The 8717-nt window shown below is 30.0% G+C and overlaps 1 pseudogene; it reads left to right on the forward strand.

Moving 5' to 3' along the window:
* LOC142326975 (glutathione hydrolase 1 proenzyme-like) overlaps positions 1-5891 on the forward strand; it is a 73278-nt pseudogene extending 67387 nt beyond the window's left edge.
* The last annotated feature ends 2826 nt before the right edge of the window (positions 5892-8717 follow it).

Here is an 8717-nt window from a genome sequence, read left to right on the forward strand (position 1 = left end):
ATTGTACTATAACACTGAGATGCTGTACTCTAATTTTGATGTTTGGACTATTTTTAGTACCGCGGCAAGACATCGTAGGTAACAGTAAACCAGTCGCTGATCCAACAATAATTTTTTCTCCTGTTTAGCCTCCGGGAATCACCGTCATGTATTACTACAGAGGATGAATGAGGATGATACGTATGTGTGTAAGTGAAGTGTAGTCTTGTACAGTATCTGGTTGACCGTTTCTGAGATGTGTGGTTAATTGAAACCCGACCACCAAAGAACACCGGTATCCACGATCTAGTATTCAAATCCATATAAAAGTGACTGCTTTTACTAGGATTTGAAAGTTGAAACTATCGACTTCGAAATCAGCTGATTTACGAAGACGCGTTCATCACTAGACCAACCCGGTAGGTTTGATCTAACAATCTGTCCTCATCCTGCGTTTCAAGTGAGCTTTCTAAACTTTGATTACTAATTTAATACGTAAATCTGTATGTATGTATATATATATAAAAGAACATGTCGTGAGTGATTCGTAATCAACGCCCAGATAAAACTACTAAAGATAAATTGAAAATTTTGATTCACGTTCCTTTTACGGTGTAAGCGTACACCTTAAGAAAGGATTTTTTGAAATTCCGAGTCTGAGGGAATAAAATGGAGTTACAATGAAATTACTGTTTTTTGAGTTTCTCTGTAACAATGAGTTTATGTAATTAATTACAAAAAAATAGTCCTGACCGTGACGGGAAAGGCAAGTAATCATATAGTGCGGGCATAGCCGCGACGGGATGCTAAAATATATATATATTTATTTTTAAAAAATAAATCCCCCGCATAATATTTTATAAAGAAGTGTGTTTGTATATATATATTTATACAAGAAACCGTACTACATTAAGAAAGAAATTGTTTGTTTTTAAATAGTTAATCAGTATCATGACACTAGTCTGATAATATTAAAATCAGTTCTATTGAAACTTCCTGTAGGATTACTTCATTTACATTTCTCCATACCTAAACTTATTGAGGTTCGATTAGAAAAACTTAAAGTAGATAAATCGACTTTACCGATTAAGGAAAACGCATAAAAAGAAAATTGTAAAAAGCTTTAAGTGTACATAATGTAACAGAAGCCAAAAAGAAGCTCCACAAGAAAAAAGTTCACACAAACATAGGTACGGAAACGTTTCATTAGCGAGTTACGGTTAACGAAATATTTCGCCCGAAATTCATCTTCTCTGGTGAAATGAGGTTGTATTGAAATTTTTAGGATGTTAATTGAAGGGTGAAATTAATGGTTTTAACCCGAAAAATTGAATAAAATACGTTCCAGAACTGTATTTCTAGTAGTATTCATGATATCTGAAGTAAAAATGAAAAAAATGTTGTCTGAAAACCATTTTTTTTAGATTTGCAATACAATAATTTTGTTAAATGACTAATAAACGCGTGAAATTTATTAACAAAGGAAGCTTTTCTTTGTTTTAAGGAAAACAATTTAAGAAACAAATTGTTTTAAATAGTTAATCCAGGAACATAACACTAGTCTGATAATACTAAAATTAGTTCTATCGGAACTTCCTGTAGGATTACTTCATTTACATTTCTCCATACCTAAATTTGTTGAGGTTCAGGCTGAAAAGCTTAAAGTTGATAAATCTACTTTACCGATTAAGGTAGACACCTAAGTAGAAAATAATTGTGAAAAGCTTTAAGTGTACATAAAGGAACAGTATCTAAAAAAGAGTTGTATAAGAAAAAAGTTGTTGAATAACACCCGGAACAGGAAAAAATAACTTTAAATAACGTCCAGAGGAAACTACCCTTAAGTAAAAAATGAGAAAGAACTCTTAAGTATCAGGAAGAAGTGTAATATCAACAAGTATTTGTAAAATAATTGAAGATAATCTAATAAGCTAGTAAGAGAAAACAGAAATGGTAGAACCATAACAGTATGAGTGGGGTGTGTGGAGGGTTCCCATTCTGGAAATTGTTTTTTCTTTTGGAACTGTATAAAAAATTGACTGCTTCGTTTGATATCTTTAATTTGATATTTTTAATTTGTATTTAAAACTATTTACCTAAAAAAAACTGGTGTTCTTTGGCGGTTGGGTTTTCAATTAATCACACATTTCAATCTCAGGAACGGTCGAACTGAGACTGTACAAGACTTCACTTCATTTACACTCATACATATCATCTTCATTCTTCATCTGAAGTAATACCTGACGGTAATTCCCGGAGGCTAAACAGGAAAAAGAAAGAAAGAGAGAGGAGAACATCATTAGTTGTAGTAGTACTTTTGTGTCGGTGAAACGGATCATTTTAAAAAAATGATGACCGGTTTATTCAAGCATTCATTTTATTCTTTAATATACAAACAGATCTTTACCCAAAAGCATTTAAATTATGTTATAACCATCCAATTTCTTAAAAATAATATCATTCGGGTGACCGTTTTCTGTGTGCAAGTTTATTTCATTACTTAATCATCGCTTGACAGCGTTTCTAAAGGAGTTCAACTAATTTCTAGCCGGATTCAGTGTTTCAACTTCTGAAAACTAAACTTTACAAACACCTCTATGGAAAGAAATAATTATACTGAAAAAAATTCTGGCTAATGCTAATCTACGTTGGTTTTCGGTAAACCTTTTATCGTTTGCCTTTGGACACCGTATAAGTTAACATATGAGGATGTAGCAGAAATAATTCCTCCACAGTCAATAGTGTGGTCTTGGATGACCACCGAAACTGTATTAAGATATTAAAATAACTAGATTATATTTGCCTCTTGTGCAACCTTTCGCTATCGATTAAAATTGATAATTCAGTTTTTTTATTTTATTTTAATTGTATCGATTCAATTTAATTGTGGAACATAATTTGTTAAATTCAGTACAAAGGTCTCGGATTCTTCTACAAGTAAATAGATGTTGATGATTTTTAATTAGCGTTTTGTTTATTGTTTTTTTTTTCATACAGGCAGTATTGTTTGCAGGTCAAAGTTAATGTTTTTATAAAAATAAAAAAAGGATTATGTTAAAAATTTAAAACGTGTATAAATCAACTTAAAAAATGAAAAACCGCTATAAAAAAATAATATTTATTAAAAAATAATAGTCAAACCTTGTTAAATTTAAATTTCAGAGTTAGCCCCAAGTTTAAAGTTAACAAATTGATATTGATACTCGTTTCTAATTTGATGTAGACTTCAAAATTTAAAAAATCTGAAAAATATTATTATCTAATTTTTATTATTTCTTAATTTAATTTTCCCTAAAATTCATTTGAAGGCGGTCAATTTTTTTATCAAATGGTTCGTGAAAAAAAAAAAAACTTGTTTTGATTGTCATTTGTAATTGTTCTGAATGATGATACGTGGTTGGTGGTGGATATTTCGGTGTGATTTAGAATACCGGGAAAATTATTTTACATTCATCCCTTCCCTCATTTTACTAGTGGCAGTATGTGCGATTTGATGGAGTGGGGAGAATTTAAGAGAAAAAATTAGTTTACGATATTGCCGAGCATAATTCTTTACGGATCGGGTGACAGTTGCATTTTCTGATTCGCGTAGTTTTAAGAGATTTTTTGCTGACCGTTTCGTGTTAATCATAACTGTATTTGATACTTCTTTCTGTTACCAGTAAGTTATTATTTTTTTTATATTCTGCATGTAGGTGTGCTTTACTTTTTCATGATTTTACTTTGTGGTTGGGGGAGCTTGTTAAAAGCATTACAGTTTTAAATTTAGAAAATTTCTTGTTGATTAAATGGAAAAGTTATTTTTTTCAGATATTTTTATTGAATTTAAAAATATAAATTGAGCCCCGAAAGAATATTACATTAAAAAAAGTTTGCACTATTGTATTATTTATTCTTTTATTTCTAATTTTAACTTATCCTACAAATTAAACTTTTTGTTATGAAGAGCAGTTAGTCGTAATGTTGAAACTGCGGAGAATTTTTTTTTAAAGAAAAGCTTTTCTCTGCAATTTTCAGTGAACAGAATATTGTTAAATTTAATAGAAATTTAACACTGGTTTGGGTTGTACAGTATATAAATACTAGAAAATTGAAAAACTTAATTGTTTGTAGAAATTTAATTAATTTATCTCTGACGTATCGGAGCATAACTATATAAACAGACTATTCAGGAAAAATCAAGGACTTACTTTTCTTGCATAATTTTTATTAATTTTTTTTTGACATGCCAAGCAATAATATAAATTAAATCAGTCTTGTTAATATGGTTGTTAGGTTATGTTAATTATAAAATATCTGGTTCTGTTAAATTCTGTTTTTACATATACATATAAATTTAATAAGGTACAGTAAGTAGTATTTTAAATAAAACATCTAATTTCAGTGAACAACAAATGAACTTTGTTGGTTAATCAAGTGGAGGATTAATTTGGAACTATATTCTGTTTTTTTTTGGGGGGGGGCAGGGGCGAAAAACGTTTCTTCGTTATCATTCCCCGAAAAAAAATAAAATAAACAAAATACAAAACATACACTAAAAATTTAAAAACAAAATTAAAACTTAAATTAAAATATGAAATACAAAAACAAAATAAAAAACTTAAACTAAAACATTAAATACAGATAACAGAAAAAATAAAAATTTTAAATGAAATTGATAACGGTATAAAAATAAAATAAAACAACACTACTAAAACGTACCTAAAATACAAACACTTCGAAGAAATAAAAACACCCAGCCCAAAATTTCTTTGTCATTGCCCAGGATTTGATGAATGTCCTGGGCAATTTAAATTTGCATGTAAGGCCGCGTAACACACACAATCCACAAGGATGTGGCACACAGTCAAGTGGCAGTTGCATCGTACGCATATTGGTGCATTTACTGCTGACAACAGTTACCTGTGTGTAGCTCTTTTATGACCTATCCGCAATCGGCAGAGGACCAGTTCCTCATGACAAATTTTCCTGTGCGTGGAATCCCATGGCAACACAGAACCTTTAATGTGTCCGATTTTATCTATTGTAGCTTTTCAGTCATCCTGCCACTTTGCACAAAGAGCGAGTTTTACATAACTAATAAAGTCTGATGCAGTAACATGGGTAGTGAAGAATGGTTGACTACATGCGTCTTTAGTAGCGGAATCTGCATGTTCATTACCCGAAATCCCTACACGGCTAGGGATCCAGTAGAAACTCGCTTTTGCATTGCGATGGTTCAACTTGTCAATTGCATTGTAAATTTCGGTGGCGGATATCTGGAGTAAAAATTTTGTAAGGCTTGGAGAGGACTACATGAGTTGCTACAAATAAGGATATGACCGTACTTATGGTAATGATATTCAAAGCTTTATTTATAGCATAAAATCAGTAAAAATCAATAATATCAGTAAAAATGCAACATACATGACAGATTGGCACCCAAATTGGTATTACTAAGGACTCGCAGCATATCTAAAAGTCTGAAACATCTCATTCTTAATTCTTTGATGTGTTTGACCCACATAAGGTGGCTATCAAAAAATAAACCTAAAAATGTGACATCAGAAGAGATAGCTCTCTACCAAGAAAGACTTGAGGAAAAAAGGGGTCCTGCAAGCGAAAAAAGACTACATATTTTGTTTTCTGTGGCTGTTGATCGACAAGCAAAATCGATCTGTATCAAAATCAATTCATATTCTGTATATCTAACATTTTATGCAAACTTGCTATTTTAAAATATAATTTTCATAATGTGTGTCAACTTTCTTTATCTTACTTGATTTTTTTTTCTTCAGTGTCCATAAAAGAGACCAACACACAGTACTTGTGTCCTACTGACGCAGTACTGAACTACGCTGAAGGCACTATGTTTCAGGCACAGCTAAACACTATGGTCACACGGTTAGACCAGTGGAATAAGAGCGGTCAGACTGTTGCACTGTTTAAATTGTTGACTAAGCTTGCCCCAATACAAGCTAGGTTTGCCTCTATCGCTATTGATTACAGTCTCGGTGATAGTACGGAATTAGCTTTACAAGAACAAGAAGCTAATAATCCAGGTAATTATTTCGTCACATATTTTCTTAAAAAAATTTTTAATTTTTATTCTGTTTTTACAATATTTGTTATTATTTTGTGTCATGGGTTTTCTGTAGCTTCTCTAAAACTTGTATACAAGTTTGAAAATGTGATAAGTTAAATCTGAAAATCTGTACGGTTGTAAGTATTTAGAGAACTAAATATAAAGTTCGCTATAAAATGTGTAATTATATGTAACTATAAAATGAGTAATTATATTATAGAGAGTTTAAATCTCCAAAAAATTATTTTTCTAAGCTGATTAATTGTAATTTGATGAGCTATGATTTGAAACAGTTAAGTTTCAAATTTGGAATAATGTACCTTATTGGAACCAATTCATAAAAGAATATGATACTTGGCTTCGCTAGAAAGATATTTTTAGTCATATTTTGGGAGCTTTATAGCTGTTTATAAACATTTCTTTATCTTAATCCATTTTCCCCCAACAAAAGACTGACCATAAAATGTGATGTTCTTGGATATTTTTAATATTTTGCAAGGTTTTATAATCTTATCATGAGGAATTAAGTTGTTGTGCTTTTCTATTCTTGAAACATTTTGTTTTCAAATCCTGTTAAATGTTTCTAAAGTAATTGAGTGTAATATTAGAGTGTAGTAATTGAGTGTAGTATTGTAATGTAGAGATTAACATCTCTACGGTAAGTTCATAAGGTTGGCAACCTTATGTTAAAACTTCCTTTTGGTACGATTGTTTGCCATATTGTATAACTTCTATTCATTCAGTTTGTTATATTTTATGTAGTGGTAGTGTAATCAAAATCAGCACTCTGCAGTGTTCACGAGTGGTTCTCATGCTTTACATCACTAGCTGTTATTCACTGATAGAGCTATGGTATTTCTTTTGGTTTTTAAAATTAACTGGAAGAGCTGCTGAGAATGGTTAAATGTGGATAAGTTTAAGAATAGGTTAAATGTGAATACTGTTAACTGCATTCTGTACTTAGGAACAGAATGCTACTGTAAGCTGTGTCACATTTTTTAATTTTTTAATTGAAATGTTTTATCTATTCGTGCTACAAAAGGGCAAGATTTTGCATAATATTATAGAATTTAATTTTATTGTACGGTCCTAATTTACATTTGCTTTTTTTAGATTATAGCTTTATAAAAATCTGATTGAATATCTCTATATTTTTGTAAGTTGCTGTGTTAATAATATTAAATGTTAACAATAAACTGCATTGTTATATGCATTATATGTTAACCATATATTATAAAATCATTTATAATATTAATTTAATAGGTTTTGTGAGTGGATTGTTGTCTGAGAGTAAAGAAGTGGCAATGACACAGTTGTTACTTCATCTGCCGCTTTTGCGACCTGGCAACCGAGAAGCAAAACATTGTTATTTGGCTGTTGTACCGATTATGCTAAACTATTAAATGGAAACTGGATGTTTTGTTGAAGAGGCTCGACAGCTATTAGTCTATGTACTGATACATCCTGCTTTAAAGGATAATAGGAGGTAACAATAAAAAAATATTTTATAGGTATTGTTTTTGTATGTTTACTTTGTATTGTTACTATGATTATTGCAGAACTGATTTCAGATAGGCTGATTAAAAAAACATTTCGGAAAAATGTTTTTATCTACATGTTTATTGATATATGTATATATATATATATATATATATATATATTATTTTATAGATGTAAAAAACTGATTTTTAATAAAAATGTTTAGAAATTGTGGTCATGCCTTTCACAGAGATGTAATGCCTGTAGTTTAACATCTGACTTTTATGTAGTCTTAATTTTATTAATAATACTTGTCTGATGTCTGGCAAATGTTAATAAAGAAATAAAAAAAATTATTTTTGATTCTGTATATGTGGTGGTTTAGATATTCTTCTCTTATTACATTATATAAGTGTATTGTTTTATGATATTAACAAAGTGTTACTATCTAATTGCCATTTAACAAACAATGTTTTTTTTGCTATTGAAAATTCCTTCAACATTCAAAGTAACCGTTATTGGCTCTCTAGACTGCTAAAATTTGACACACTTACCTTAATTCATTCATAATAAAAAAAATTAAGACATTTCTGTTTGAGGAAAGCTCACAAAAAACTGTCATTATGAAAATAGATTCTTTAAAATCAAACTAATCTGCATAACAAAATGTTGAGCGTTTGCTAACAGATGCATTTTTGTTTAATAAAGATTAATGATAAATTGTGAATGTAAAAAATTGTTGAAGGACATGGAAAGTGGGATGGGATTTTAAGTTTTCAGGCTAAATAGTCTTAGGTGCTTGATGGCTAAGTATCGGTTCCCTAATAAAAAAAAAAAAAAAAAAAAAAAGATTTATGGTGTAACTTTCATCCAATTTTGCTTTCATTCACTATATCAAAGCCGCAATTTATATTTCTTCAAAATTGGATCTAATTTTGTACTAAAGTTTGAAGTCTGATTCATTAGCTAAATCCTTTTTATTAGTATTGGCAGACTAATTTGTACTTGGAAAATGGTTATCGATTTTTTCCTTTTCTTTTGGTGGTAGCCCTTTTCACATTTTTTTATTTTATTTTTTCTTGATGACCAATTTTTTTGCTAGAAGCCTCTGTTTTTATAAATTATTCATTTTGTAGGGAATCTCTTTATAACATTTTACTGTATTTTAATTTTCTACATGTACTGCCGCATTCAA

The sequence above is a fragment of the Lycorma delicatula genome, chromosome 6 (assembly GCF_047948215.1).
Source record: "Lycorma delicatula isolate Av1 chromosome 6, ASM4794821v1, whole genome shotgun sequence".
Taxonomy (NCBI): Eukaryota; Metazoa; Arthropoda; class Insecta; order Hemiptera; family Fulgoridae; genus Lycorma; species Lycorma delicatula.